Here is a 16451-nt window from a genome sequence, read left to right as displayed (position 1 = left end):
GTGATTCTCTCTGTACTGCACAGTATCAACATGGAACTATCTATATAGTTGATATTTAATAAACATGTATTAAATAATGAATGAGTAATTGTCATTACATTGACATATACCTGAATTTTTTAATAATACTTTGCATAAATTCTTAAAAAAGATATTTTCAAATAGCTGGTTTTAAGTGCTTATGCTTTAAGGCAGCTCTATTTCAGTTACTATTCACATCAGTGCACTGATTAATCCCATTAACACCCCATCCATCCTTTTGCCCAAATTATGTTTCTCTTTTATCAAACACAGAAAGGCAATTACAGTAAATGGTTCCATCTATTTATATCAATGATTTTACACATGGTTCAGCCCATATTGAATAAGGTAGCATCTCAATATTAAACGTTTCAATGACTTTTAGGGGAAATATAAAAACTTAAAGTAGAAGACAATCTCTTTATCTTTAATCATATATTCCTCAATTCAAGATCTTTTTCATAAGGAAGAGAGTTAGAAAATGATAAACATAGCTTAGTGTACTGAGTTATAGTGAATCATATCCATCAAACTGTCACATTCTTTTTGGAACCTCAGAAAAACTCCCTATTTGGAAATTGTGTCATTTAATACTTAATAAATTCCATTTACATAAATTCTGCTATCCATATAAGAAGGGAAAAAGAAGCAGAGACAGACAGATACACAGGAAGGATGCCCCTGTGAAGATGGAGGCAGAGTTTGGAGTGATGTAGCTACCAGCCAAGGAAGAGCAAGAATTGTCTACAACCAAGAGAAGCTAGGTCTGACAGTGGTCGGCAAACTCATTAGTCAACAGAGCCAAATATAAATAGTACAACCATTGAAATTTCTTTTGAGAGCTGAAACCAACTTCTGTGCTTGTGCCACGAAGTTTCAATTGCACTGTACCTGCACGCCCACATGTGGTATTTTGTGGAAGAGCCACACTCAAAGGGCCAAAGAGTCACATGTGGCTCCTGAAACGTGGTTTGCCGACCGCTGAGCTAGGACAATGCAAAGCTCCTCCTCCAAAACCTCAGAAAGAGCATCACCCTGCCAGCACTTTTATTTTGGATTTCCAGCCTCAGGAACCAAGAGAGCATAAATTTCTGTTCTTCTAAGCCACACAGTTCATGGTACTTTGTTACAGCAACCACAGGAAACAATTGAATTTAGTTTTTGCTTAATCAATTTATGTGCGATATGAAAATATATAATTTATAGGTCCTCTCACCCCTCTCCCAACCCACACATCACTAAACTACTGAATTAAGAACTAGGTGTTTTTAAAGATTTCTTAAAGTTGATTTTTAAAGAGAGAGGAAGAGACAGGGAGAGAGAGAGAAACATCAATGTGAGAGCAACACATCAATTGGCTAAGATCAAGTCTACAAAGCAGGCATGTGCCCTAAATGGGAATGGAACTGGCAACACTGCAATGCATGGGACAGCACCCAACCAACTGAGCCATACAAGCTGGGCAGCAATTGGATGTTTTAATGCCTTCTATTTCAAGGAAGAGAGCATACCTTTCAGATATGAATGTAACCATATTTCAATGATAATATCTATTCACTTCAAATCTGAGACACTAAAGAAATGGGTTTTATTTCAAAGGCATATCTATTAATATAAATGTTTAAATGCTTTCATGGATATTCATACATATGTGGAAATAATTCAAATTCAAATAGAAAACCAAAGTATTTGAAAACTAATCCCTTTCTTTTGAGGATTTGTTACTCATAGGAATAGAGCCTCTCTAAAATTAATTCACTGACAAAGAAGTGCCTAAAAAATGGAAAAACTCCGTTTATGGATTTAGGTCTTTAATGCAATATTTTGCACAACAGATTGCTTCTCATATTAAAAAATAAACACACATCTGTACACTGTTTTTTATACTTTTCAAATATTAATTATTTCACCTCCCCCCATATGATGCAGCCTCCCCACATGTGTCTGCTTCCATCTCCTCAAAAACTACATTTTCAGCCTGGGAAACTAGCTTTAAAAAGGATGAGTAAAATATGTTGCCAGACATTATCTTGGCCATGAAAGTGTCTTCTCTTTACAGTCAGCCTATGAGAAATAGTAGAAGGAAAATTAATTCTACTCTAACAAAAAAAAGTGGATTTATGTTTGTTGTTTTTGAGAAGCATTGGACAAAAGAGTTTGTTCTCTGCTCTAAGCAGGTCAGAATTATTGATTTCTCATTACTCAAACCAAAAGGGCACCCAGCTGAAGAATTTATATGTCATAGAGGCGAAACTGGATGATTGCATCTATAACTACTATTTGCATTATGTTATTAACTGATGATTACTCATTTTATACAAAGTTACCTCTAGTTATACAGGAAATAGTAGTATGTCTTGTTCTTCCTCATCCAACAACTAGATATTTTTAATTGCTCTATGATTTGTACACTAAGGAGCACTTGTGTGTACTTGTGTGTATTTTTATCCTATCAGTTTGCACAACTCTATTACTTCTCTGCGATCTGGACAGAAGTGGGGAACCTGAGAAAGTGAATTGGTTGAGAGCCATGGGCACTACCACACCTGGTGGGCTTACAGAAGAAAGGCATCCAGGTTGTCTTTCTATAGTCGTTTTTCTTTGTTACTTTTCACCAGTGAATAGCATTCATTTAATATTTCAAAATGGTTTTTAAAACTTCCAACACTTGCCCTCACTGGTTTGGCTCAAAGGATAGAGCATAGGCCTGCAGACTGAAGGGTCCCAATTCAATTCCAGTCAAGGGCATGTACCTTGGTTGCAGGCACATCCCCAGTAGAAGGTTTGTAGGATGCAGCTGATCAATGTTTCTCTCTCATCGATCCTCTCTCTAAAAAAAAAAAAAAAAAAAAAAAAAAAAAAATCAATAAAACTTTCAACACTCATCTAACCTTTCTGCTAAGGGCCATTTGAATATTTATAACATGATTTTACTGGCCATACAAAATTACCAACTTAAAAATTAGCCTGCTGTATTTGGTCAAACATTTAATGAACTCACTCTAACACCCTGCAGGGCCAGACCAAATGATTTTGTGGGCCTTACATGTCCCACAGACAAGATGTTTCCCACCCCTCCATCAGTTGTTAAGCAATTTTATAGCAGGTTGGATATCAAGGTGCATTTGGCCCTATCTTTGCTTGTCCATATTTGGCAGAATGACTTTTAGGCAAGTAATGAAGAATTAGTTGTAACAAAATCCATGCTTTCCTAGTTTCCCTGTAATTGCTTATGACTTTCTCTCTTCTGGTAGGTCTTCAAAAAGAAACCATGAAATTAAACTAATGCTGGGTACAAGTCCTTCCCTCAGGATAACTTCTAAAGCTGGAACTAGAATGATTGCACTAAAATTATATTTTATTTAAGTTACAAATTTGAATTTGTATTAAGCCTTGACATTAAAAAAGACAGAGCCTGAGATTGGTTGCTTTATCAATAATTTTCAGTATTCTGGTGTTTACAACCATTAATGAATGAATGAAATTACGTATTTTATGATTGTCAGGATAATAAAAGACTGGTCAACTGAAATATGTATGGGCTTTTCTGAGCTTGATTTTAGTTGATGAAAAGCATTTGATTGCATATATTCACTGTAAAGCAATCTAGAAGCAAATTTTTTCTACAGAAATATTTTTTGAATTTTGCACAACTGTCTTTCTTAGGCAATAGAACTTTCATCTTTAAGGATTAGAGAGGAAATTTTGAAAATGTTGCATGAAGTATTCTGTATTTTCAAACTCTTTTGCTATTTGTCACATATTTTCCTTAAGTGTGCTTTTCTTTTATGTTGGAAGCGTAGAATAAATATCATACGTTGAAGTTTTTATCTAGTGAAAAATCACATTTCTCTTAATATAGTTGTCTCTATATGGTATATGTTTACATAAGCTTGGGAGTTTCAAAATCAATGAATTACTGTCAATAACTATAAGTATATAGCTAACCATTTCCAGACGTCCATAACTTTAAAATATAAAAGGATATAGTATATTATTTTTAAATATATTTTTTATTGATTTTAGAAAGGAAAGGAGAAGGAGAGAGAGATATAATAACATGAATGGTGAGAGAGAATCACTAATTGGCTGCTTCCACACTGGGGATGGAGCCTGCAACCTGGGCATACGCCCTGATTGGGAATCAAATTGTGACCTCCTGTTTCATAGGTCAATGCTCAACCACTGAGCCATGCCAGCTGGGCATATAGTATATTATTGAAATATTTATCCATTTTATATTTGGAGGCCCAAAACACATTATTACATATCCATATGATTTTTTAAAATGTAAATATATTTTAAACAGCTATAGTCAGCACTTGATTATCCATGAGAAGATGGAATATTCAAGTGTAATTAAGGAATCACCAATGGATGTTATAGAAGATAAAGTCCATATGTTAACATGTTAGTTATTGAGGAAGATTTGGTTCCTGTCCCTGGAAAAGATAAAACATAAAGCTCTCTAAAATGTACAATAATTTTTTTCCATTAAACAGTTCCCCATCTGCCTCAGACAGCCTTTGAGTTAACTCTTCTAGAATACTTGTCATGTTTATTTAGACATGATCAAACTCAATAGTCTATTATTTGGCAATGATAAGCACATAGCAAGCAATTATTATAAAGTGGGAACTTCCAGGAGATAGCTTTACAATTTCGAGAGAAAAATACTCATGTAAATTTTATTTCTACAAAGATGTGCTTTAAGTGCATATTATATGTTTACTTCAATAACATAGAATTTAGGACTTAATGATTACTTGATTAGACTCACCTTGCATTGAAGGCGTATTTGATAAAAAGCTTTGTTATAAACTTGTATATTTTACACACTAAAAGAGATATTATTTGGCAATAAGTTGGGATTCTTCCAAGGAAAAGTATTGTCTAGAACAAACCTACTTTTGTACATTAGGCCCTGGCCATTAATCTCCTATGAAGAGAACTTCAGCAGTTCTCATCAGACTTCTTCCTTATCCCATGGCCAGGATGATTTGCAAAGGTTAAATTGAGTCACAAGCCCTAGTCCACAGAATTTCATCAAATTCTGCTTCTTTACTCTTATAACAGTGTTTTCCCCAACTAATTATGTCTCTGCTGTGCTTCCTATTTTAATTTTTAGATAATATACAGCCTTGCCTTGGCAAGTTTTACCTATTTTTCATGATCAATGCCTTCTCCTCTCTCTATGGCTTGAGCTATGTTACCTGTACTAGCTGCCCCAGGCTCCTCCTGGTTTTCTGACCTCCTGATGTCAATTCTATATCTAGTCATGGAATTACTATATATTTTTTATACCTGCTCTTACTATATATTTTAAACATAAGTGCTTACCTGTCAATCTGAACTTGCTGGGCACTGGGCCAATGACATTTCCACCCAATGTCTATTTACCAGGGAATGTCCAACATAGGACTGCCATATGATCTACAAGATCATAATTAAGAGGCTGTTTCTAGCAGAAACCGGTTTGGCTCAGTGGATAGAGCATCAGCCTGTGGACTGAAGGATCTCAGGTTTGATTCTGGTCAAGGGCATGTACCTTGGTTGCAGGCACATCCCCAATGGGGGTGTGCAGGAGGCAGCTGATCTATGTTTCTAGCTCTCTATACCTCTCCCTTCCTCTCTGTAAAAAAATCAACTATATATATATATATATATGGCTATTTTTAGGACTAACATGAATAACTATATCTTTAAATGTATTTGTTATGAAAGTGTTGATAATACACCAACTCTACAAAGCATATAAGATTTTGTCAGGGGAACACCTTTTTAATAATATTGTGTTCCCAAGGGGGTAGATCCATGTGAGAGAGAAACTGTTGCCTCCTCTACATGCCCTGACTGAGAATTAAACCCCAAACTAGGTAGCTGAGCAACCCAACTGTAGCTACATTGCTAAGTGTCTTAATCACACAGTGACAATAAGCAATATGGAATTATATAAATTTTTAAACGTGAATAATATGGCAAAGTTTGTAATTTAGAAAGTTTTCATGAAGAAGGGAATGAAGATGGAGGAATAGAGTGGAAAAAACTTGGTGGGGGAAAAAAACACACCTGGAAACACACAGGGAGGCAAATAAAAATAGATGTCCAATTCTACGGACAAGATCAATAGGATTTATCAGAGAATCTCTAGATAATGGATGACTAGACCACTGGATCCCAGATATGAGAGAGTAACTTATTTTGCACTTTCTAAATATGTTTCTGGGACTATTGATATTTCCTTTCCTTAATTAAAGTTAGTTTACAAAGAGGCCTATGGAAGAATCTGCAGGAGGGAGGAAACAGGGGGCCCAGTTCTAACAGGAGAGGACGTGTAAGGGCAAAGAAACTAGGCAGATCCTGACAAATGTTATCTTTACATGCAGGAGGATATAAAAGAAGGAGCAGGTGCAAGAGTGAGGGATGACAGCAGGTTATCATACATGACGGTTGGGGATTGTGTAGACTTTTAAATATCGTGTGGCTTTCAAGTAAAGGTCTAGGTGAAAATGGATACCTTAAATATGAAACCCTGGGGAAAATCGTTGATTAGCAGCAAATAAGAGGAGAATTGAAAGAAGAGAAAGGGAGCATTATCTCATGAGGTGGAAAGGTTAAATAAGATGAATGCTTAAAATATGCCGCTGATAATGGCAATTAGGAGGTCATTGGTTATCTTAACAAATGTTGTTTCAGTAATGTGATGGGGCCAATAGTAGATTGCATTGAGTAATGGGGAGTGAACTAAATGTAGTTCACTCACTCCGTAGTTTGGCAGAGAATACATAGAAAATAGTTTTATATCTGGCTGCTGAGAGAAGGAAAATTTACAGATTTTTAATTTTTTTTTTCTTTTGGTCTTGGGAAGCTTCACAAATGTACTATGCTAATTTTGTTTAAAAAATTAAAAGGCAGCTCAGTTCCACATGGAAGGAGGTTGAAAGTTGCCATTCTATCCTTACAACAAATAAAAATCTGAATGGACTAAAATATCAATTCTTCTGGCATCCGTAAGATAGCGGAGTACACTGGGCGAACTGCTGTGACTGGAGACACAGAGACAAACACGGGGAGGGAAATAGCAGTGGAGACCAGGGCTGGATGAGGAAAATCTGAACTGTGATTTACAAATTGCTGGAGGCTCAGGGTGGACAACTCTGGGAGTTAAACACTCCAGGTGTCCCAGTCATAGGGGGCCCACAATAGTATGAGTTTTACCTCCAGGAGTTCAACCTTGTGAAACTGACAAATCCCTGACCCAGGCCAACTGAAAGACTGAGACTATATCATAGCACTAAAGAATATTTTACTTCCCCTCACATCTTACTACCATATTAGTAGCAGCCTAACTAGAGCATGTCTGACTATCAAGAACTACTAACAGGCAAAAAACACAATTTGAAAACAAAGAGTGAGCATCAGAACCATACAAGGTAGGGATATTGGAACTATCATCCCAGGAATTTTAAACAATCATAATTAGTATGCTGAGGGCTCTCAAGGGTAAAACAGACATCATGTAAGCATAGATGGACAATGTAAGCAAAGCGACAGAAATCCTAAGAAAGAACCAAAAAGATACACTAGAGATTAAACACAACAACAACACTGTAACAAAAATGTAAAATGCCTTTGATGAACTTATTAGTAGACTATACATACCTGAGGAAAGAACCTCTGAGCCAGGTGTCATATTAGAATCCTTAAAACTAAAAGCAAAGAGAACAAAGACTGAACATATGAGAACAGAATATCCAAGGACCATGCAACAAGTATATGTGTAGCATATATGTAATTGGAATGCCAGAAGGATATGAAAGAGAGAAAAAATAGAAGAAATATTTGAAAAAATAATGACTGAAAATTTACTCCAAATTAATGTCAGACACTAAACCTCAAACCAGGAACATCAGAGATAATTACAAAATGCTATACTTAGGCATCTCTTCTTTAAACTATAGAAAACCAAATACAAAGGAAAAAATCCTGGAGAAAGCTTTCCTATCAAGGGAATAAACAGATTCCTTACCTCTAGATAAGCAAAGATACAAATTATATATGATTTTTTCCTCAGAAACCTTGCAAGCAAGAAGATAGACTTAAAGGTTTAGTATTGAAAGAAACAAAACAAGAAGAAAAAAAAGATACCAATTTGGAATTCAGTACACTGTGAAATTATCCTTGAAAACTGAAGAAGAAACAGAGACTTTGTAAAACAAGCAAAATTTGAGGGACTTCTTGCCAGTAGACCTGACTTTCAAGAAGTTCTTTAGAGATAGGAAAATGAGATAGATCAGAAACTTACATCTTTACAAGAGCATTGAAGAAGGAATAAATAAAGATAAAATAAAACTTTCCTTTTTCTTGTTCTCAATTTATTCAACAGATAACAGTTTCTTTCTTCAAAATAATACCAGCCACGTTTCTAATTATGTATTCTTATGTATTTATCATATATATCCTCATGCATGCTCAGAGATAAGTGAAATGAATGATCCAATAACACAAGATATAATAAAAAGAATTAGAATTATTTTATTATTGTAAGGTACTCACACTATCAAAAATGATACAATGCTATTCAATTGTAGATGTGAGTGCTGATAAGATAGATCAGTTAATTGGAGCATTATTCTGTACTCCAAAAGGTTGAGGGTTCAATTTTTAGTCAGGGCACATATTTAGGTTGCAGGTTTGATCCCTGGTCAGAGCGTATACAGGAGGCAGTGTTTCTCACATCGATGTCTCCCTCTCTCTCAAATCAATAAACATATCCTTGGATGAGGATAAAACAACTTTAAAAAGGAGTGGACTTGAGTAAATATATACTCCAAATTCTAAGGTAACCACTAAAAAAAGTAAAACTGATTATGCCAAGAAAGGAGAGAAAAATATAATCATTTAAAATGCTTAAATAAAACTACAAAATGCAGAAAAGGGGTGGAAGACAAAGAACATGAGCAACAAACAGATACCAGTAATGAATATGAGATATGTTAATCCAACTATATCAATAATCACACCGAATATTAATAGTCTAAATGCACCCACCAGAAGACATTGTCAGAGTGGATCAAAAACACAACCTAACTATATGTTGTTACAGTAAATCCACTTTAAATTAAAAAATACATATAGATTAAAAGTAAATGAATAGACAAAAATATACCATGCTAACTCTGTCTAAAAAACACACACACAACAGGAGTAGTTATATTAATTTTAGACAGAACAGACTTCCAAGCAAGGAAAGACATCAGGGAGAAAAGGGACATTGTAAAATACTAAAGGGGTCATTTTCCAAACAAGTTATTATAATTCTTAACGTGTACATACCTAATAGCTGAGCATCAAGTTATGTGAAGTAAACACTGATATAATTAGGTAAGTCCACTATGGTTGGGAGCTTCAATACCTGTCTCAGAAATGATGCCGGGACCGGTTTGGCTCAGTGGATAGAGCGTCGGCCTGCGGACTGAAAGTTCCCGGGTTCGATTCCAGGCAAGGGCATGTACCTTGGCTGCAGGCACATCCCCAGTGGGGGGTGTGCAAGAGGCAGCTGATTGATGATTCTCTCTCATCGATGTTTCTAACTCTCTTTCCCTCTCTCTTCCTCTCTGTGAAAAATCAATAAAATATATTTTTAAAAAATGAACAGATGCACCAGGCAAAAATCAGTAAGAGCACAGCTGAACTCAACAACACCATCAATCAACTGAATATGCAGGGTTTGGCAAAAGTAGGTTTACTCTTGTTTGTATAATAAATAAGTAATACAGAAATGAACTCTATGCACATACTCATGATAGTAAACCTACTTTTGCCTAAACCCTGTACATGACTTCTATACACTGCTTCATCCAATAAGCAAAATGTACATTCTTCTCAAGCTAACATGGAGCCTTCACTTAGAGCACATTTTAAGCCAAAAAAACATGCCTTTACAAATTTAAAGGTACAGAAATAGCATAAACACTGCTCTTAGACCACAGTGAAATTAAACTAGAAATCAGTAACAAAAAGGTAAATTAAAAATCCTAATATACATGAAAATTAACGCATTGCTAAATAACTTGTAGGTCAAAGAAAAAAATCCAAAGATAAATTTTAAAATTTGTGAACTAAATAAAAATTAAAATGCAACTTATCTAAATTTGTGGATGTACAGAAAAATTGATAGCATATATTTGAAAAGAGCTAAAATCAATAATTTAAGTTTTCACCTTAGAAAACTCAAAAAGGAAAGATAAATTAATATGAGCAGAAGAATAAGTATTAGACCATAACTCTATGAAATTAAAAATAGGAAATCAATAGAGAAAAGAAAAAGAAAAAAAAGCTGGTTCTTTGAAAAGATCAACAAACTACATTAAAAAAATAGAGGACACAAATTAGTAATATCATATATTAAAGAGAACACATAACTACAATTCCCATGGAAATTTTTAAAAATAATAGAGAAATACTATTGATGGCTCTATGCCCACAAATTTGAAAACAAAGACAAAATGACCAATTCCTTAAAAAACAAACCTGCCAAAACTCATAAAAAAAGAACCAGAGGATATGAATAGGCCTATATCTACTAAAGATATTGAATCAATAATTAGAAACCATCCAAATCAGAAAGCATGGGTTTATTGAAAAATTCAAATATATTAGGCACAATTTTTCAAGAAAGAATTTACAAATATTTTAAATAAAAATATTATTTTCTATATAAAATTATTTATGTGGATATATAATAATTTCTGTAGTCCTATCCTAAATAATACTTATTTTATAATTTCCATGAATTTCTCCTAAATATATAATCAGATATAATAAAAGCATACATATTGATATATATAAGCATTTTACAAATGTTGATAAATTGGAAATGACTTAAGGGTGACTTAATTAAACCCAAATTTGAATTCCTTGTAAAAATATCTCAAGTTCAAAATCATAAATTCTTCTGTTTTTTTAGCTTCCATGAAAAAAAAAAATACTGACTTTTCAAATTCAAAGTGACTGAAATTGAGCCTATGTTATTGCCTTCAAAAAAAAAAAAATCTTGTCTGCACATTATGCAGGCTAAGATTCAGAGTTCATTCTTATGATAGCTTTCTCACTCTTCTGTATGTTCAAACAATTTCTAGGTCTTGTCTATATTACCTATTTTTTATTAAAAAAAATTTAGCAGTCACATTAAAAAGTAAAAATAAACAGTTAAAATATTGTTTAGTATATTCATCCTAACATACTCCAAATATTTCAATATGTGATCAATATTAACTATTATTGAGATATTTTCTATTTTCTCAAACCAAGTCTTTGAAATCAGTGTTTAAATTATACTTACAGTACAACTTAATTTCAACTAGCCACATTTAAAATGTTCAAATATCCACATATGGATAATAGCCAACATTTTGGATGGGACAGGTCTAGATCTGATATTTCTTGAAGACTTGTTCTCTTGTTCCCATTAACTGTATCTTTGAATCCTATAAAATTTTTCTAGATTACAGCCATAAGTATTTTAGCTTCTAGACTAGACCAAAAGAATATTTTTACCATATTGCAGAAAGATTGGATTTTTTTAGAAACAAAATATAGTATTTTCTCATCTTTAAAAGTCTTGAATAGTTCTGTATCTAGCAATAGCAGTATTTAAAGAGAGGATAATACCCTTCATAATCACATCCAGATTTGCCTCTCTCACCCAAAATATTGTACTTTCTCGTTGCCTTTAAATTATTGTTTCACAGATGCAGTATTTTTTTTTCTGGATTTTAGTAACTCCCACTTGAAATGCTATTTTTTCTCAGTCATTACATACTGATCCTTCATGTTTAGGGTAAATGCAACTCCTTCAAGAGAACTTTTGCATTCCTTATAGATTGGAGAGTTCCCAGCTTGCACTTCTTTCTTTTTTTTCTTTTTGTTTAACGGCATCGATGTAAAACTAACAATTAAAAGAAACAAACATTACTTTAATTAACATTTACCCTAGAAGCTGCTAGGAAACAAATCTAGAAATCTATTTTAAATATAGAATGAAGCTGGATAAATACATTTACTAGGGCTCAACATGTCCAGATAGACCTGGAATATGACATGTACTCAATATGTGTTACTTAGCCAATATGTGAAAAATATCTTTCAAAAATCCTACCCAAATTATTTTCATCTTTTTATAAGTGAGATAATAGTAATCCATCTTGCATTTATTTCTAACCTAAAACTATTATACCGAGTTTTAATAGCCTTCTTACTTAACCACCTCCTCTGTAGTACTTTTGCTCCTAGAGGGGAGGGATATTTTCTTGTTCATCACTGAAATGTTCATATGCGGCAATGAATTATTGGCAGGAAAAAGAGAAAACAGTCTTTAAAATGTGGATGATAAAATGAGATATAAAAAAATATGTCAAGTGATGACATTAAAATTTAAGATGCCAATTGAATTAGTTACTACTCTGCCTTCAAATTTTACTAAAATGCTATGAATTATTGATGCAATTTTAAAATTCCTAATTAAAACCCTTTTTTGATGCCTAATGACACATCAAATGATGAGAAAAACTCATAAATATTAAGTAAAGAAAAAATATATACCTTGGGTATGTAAATATATATATTTATATGTATGTATATATAATACACTTACATGATGCTGCTCAATCTATATAAGGTATATTGCAAATGATACCATTGCATTATATTTTTTAAATAATAAGAGTAAAATAACTGGGACCCCACTCAACATTAAAAGCATAAAAAGAAAAATAGAATATAACATAACTTAAAAACAATTTCCAATTTTAAAGGCACATGTTGGAGGCAGGATCAAGGATTCACAATAAATATATAATGTTCTTCCTTTTCTTGATTTTTTATTTCTCAGTTTAGAATTTCTATTTGGTTCTTATACTTTCTAATTATCTGTTGAAAATCTCAATGTTACTCATATTTTATTGTGTGTATTAAACATGATTACTTTAATGTCTTTTTTTCTGACAACTCTATTATCTGGATCCCCTGTGGTTCTGTTTCAATTATCTATTGTTGTTATGGTTTAGAATCACATTGTCTTGTTTCCTGATATGTCTGGTTAGTTTTGATTGAGTGGTGGATATTGTGCATAAAAGTTGTAGAAATAATTTTGGGCCCAGACAATGTTATTTTCCTCCACAGAGAATTTGCTTTGCATTTGCCAAGTGCCTGGGGAGAATCATTCTGAGAGAATTACAATCCAATTCAGAACTGAGATGAAGTAATGCTGAGCTCGAGTCTCTGTTAGATCATTTCTACTTCTGCTTCCCCCTTATTCCTAGAGGATAATTCTGTCTCAATTCACAGAAAGCATGATCATTAGCCTACATCACTTGGCAGGTCCTTGACTTTAACATCTAACCCTTCAAATATGAGATTATCAAAACTGTTCCCCAACTTTTCAGATTATCAGTCCCCTTTAAACTAGACAAGTATCTCCAGAATAAAAGCAGACCCAAGTGCTGTTCATGTCCCTGAGTCACTGGCCTCTCTAGGACCTTGATAAAGTCTTTCTTCACTTTCTTGGTATTTTTCTATGCCTTCCTGTAGCTATGTATAACAATATCACTCTAGATCTAGGTCTAGATTTATATTTATCCCACTTCTTAAAAATGTACCTTTATTGTTGAAAGTATTACAGATGACCCCTTTGTTTGTTTTTCCCATTGACCCTCTCCACCCAGGGCATCTGCCCCTCCCAGGCCTTCACCAGCTATTGTGTGTATCCAAGTTCTATGTGCATATGCATATAAGTTCCTCTATTAGTCACTCCCCACCCAACTACCCATCCCTGCCTTTCCTCTGAAATCTGTCAGTGTGTTCCATGCTTCAATGTCTCTGGATCTGTTTTGTTCATCAGTTCATTTTCTTCATTAGAGCCCACATGGGAGTGAGAGCATGTGATACTGATCTTTCTCAGTCTAGCTTATTTCACTTAGCATAATAATTTCTAGGTCCATCCATGCTGTTGCAAATGGTAAGAGTTCTTTTTTTTTTTACAGCTGCATAGTATTCCATTGTGTAAATGTACCACAGCTTTTTGTTTTGTTAATCCTCATCTGAGGATATCTTTCTATTGATTTTTAGAGAGAGTAGAAAAGAGGAGAGGCAGCCTAACCGGTTTGGCTCAGCAATAGAGCCTCAGTCTGCGGACTGAAAGGTCCCAGGTTTGATTCCGATCAAGGGCATGTAAGTTGGTTGTGGGCACATCCCCAGTAGGGGGTGTGCAAGAGGCAGCTGGTCGATGTTTCTCTCTCATCGACATTTCTAACTCTCTATCTCTCTCCCTTCCTCTCTGTAAAAAATTAACAAAATATATTTAAAAAAAAAAAGAAAAGAGGAGAGGCAGAGAGAAACACTGATGTGAGGATTGACTGGTTGCCTCCTGCATGTCCCTTGGCCAGAGCTGGGGATCAAGCTGCAACCTGTACATGCCCTTGCCTGGAAACAAAGTCAGTACCCTTCAAACCAACGGCTGATGCTCTATCCATTGAGCCAAACCCAATAGAGCTACAACAGCTTTTTTATCCACTTATCTGCTGATGGGCTTTTGGGCTGTTTCCAAAGCTTAGGTATACTGCTTTTCATTGGTTCTCAGCCAGAGGATTAGTCTGGTTAGCACAGTTCACCATTGCTGGAAGCAGAAATCCCTGACCTAATCTTAAAAATTTACCCTTGGCAATCCTGTACAAATGGAATTGACTCTGATTTCTTTCAGCATCTTTATATTTGCCTTTATCGGGTGCTTCTTGGATTGGGATATATTTACATCTTAATGTCTCAGCTTATTGCTTTCTGGTCAGCAAAGTATAATTTTAAAATCAAAACACATTTGAATTTTAGGCCCTTAGTTTCAATGTAATAGATAATATAATTCCTCTGACCAGGAGTTTACAGACACATATGGAAAAGCTTTGCTCTGCTGGAAGCTGTAGATTAATTTCTAGTGTTTTATTGTTTGGTTCCTTCTTATTATCTTCTATACATTCAAACAAGGCCTTGCCCTGTCTCTATAGGATGGTTAAAAACAAACCCCCTTGATTGTCAAACTGCAAATACTCTAGAATGCTAAGGAAAATTTCAGATTTGCAACCTCTGTGATTTTAATCCCACCTTTCCTTTTTATTTTATTTTTATTTTTTCAATACGAGGCTTTCATTGTACATCTTTATAGTTTCACAAATCAGTGTGACACATCATTAGGCATCTCGGTGTTTCTATAACTGGACAACTTAGATCTTACTCATCAGCCTGCTGAACTGCTCCTTTTTCAGAAACGTAGATACCATCCAAACATTTTCTGATATCCTTGTTTTTAACTGTTGTGGCTTGCTGCATCAAAGCAGGTGCATTTGATACAAGTTCAATGTCATTTCCTTCAAGAATCAACTCATCTTCCTGGGCTTGAGATACTGAACAAGCAACGCCTGACCTCATCCGAACTCTGCGGATGTATTTTTCGCCCCTAAGATTTCTAATTTCAACAAGAGAACCGTTCTCCAGAATAAGGACGCTGATGGGGAAGTGAGCGTACACAGACCTCATCTTGTAAGGGAAGCCCAGTGCAACACCCTTGATCCTGTGCCGTGGATGACTGCAGCTAGTGCGAACCACCAGTTCCTTTGAATTCCCCCTCCCCCTTGTCAACCCCGAGCCTCTACTTTTTCTTTCCCAGGAGAATGGACTCTACATGGTTGTGGTTGAAGTCGCTCTGTCAGGTGCCTCTGGGGCCCTTCACAATAACTGTGTGTCCCTTCAGAGTCACGCCCACATTTCTGGGATGTCCACAGTCTAACTGCTGAGAATGGTCTTCATCCTCGCAATAGATGCGGCAAAGAGGAAGCCTCCACCTTTACTTTGGACTCTCAGAGTTTTCCTGCGACTCCTGAATGCTCAAAGTAATCCTTTCAGATGTTGTTTTGGTAACTGTTATTCAGAATCCATACATATTCTGTAATGGCAGATTCCCCCCGCCCCAGATTTATCTGTCTGATATATTACTGCTAGAATTATAAGTCTAATAAAATTTTGTATGCATGCTATTACTTTCCGAATAAAACAGCAATCAACATGAACAGCCATGAAGACTCACAAAAAGTAAAAAAAAACCATAACAGCGCTGAATTGTAAGAATGTGTGACACTTTCACAGAAGAACCATATTGAGAACTTATCAGTGATCAATGAATGCTTTGGTCAAGGAACTAGATTAGCAGGGCCAACCATGAAAACTTTTAGAATTAGATTAAACCGGACTCTTTTAAGATTCACTACTGCTGAAACTTAGAGTTTATCTATAAGAAACAGTGTTCAACCTTCCTCTGTGGGAGTGTCTCTCTGAGAACAGTCCACTCTTCAAGCCCCTCACTCCACACTGATTCTGCCACTTCT

The 16451-nt window shown here is 34.9% G+C and overlaps 1 pseudogene; it reads right to left on the bottom strand.

The window, feature by feature from the left end:
- Positions 1–15175: 15175 nt before the first annotated feature.
- Positions 15176–15897, bottom strand: LOC118705774 (annotated as a pseudogene).
- Positions 15898–16451: the final 554 nt, after the last annotated feature.

Source organism: Pipistrellus kuhlii, unplaced genomic scaffold (assembly GCF_014108245.1).
Source record: "Pipistrellus kuhlii isolate mPipKuh1 unplaced genomic scaffold, mPipKuh1.p scaffold_m20_p_5, whole genome shotgun sequence".
Classification (NCBI taxonomy): domain Eukaryota; kingdom Metazoa; phylum Chordata; class Mammalia; order Chiroptera; family Vespertilionidae; genus Pipistrellus; species Pipistrellus kuhlii.
This window is presented reverse-complemented; position numbering and strand designations above follow the sequence as displayed.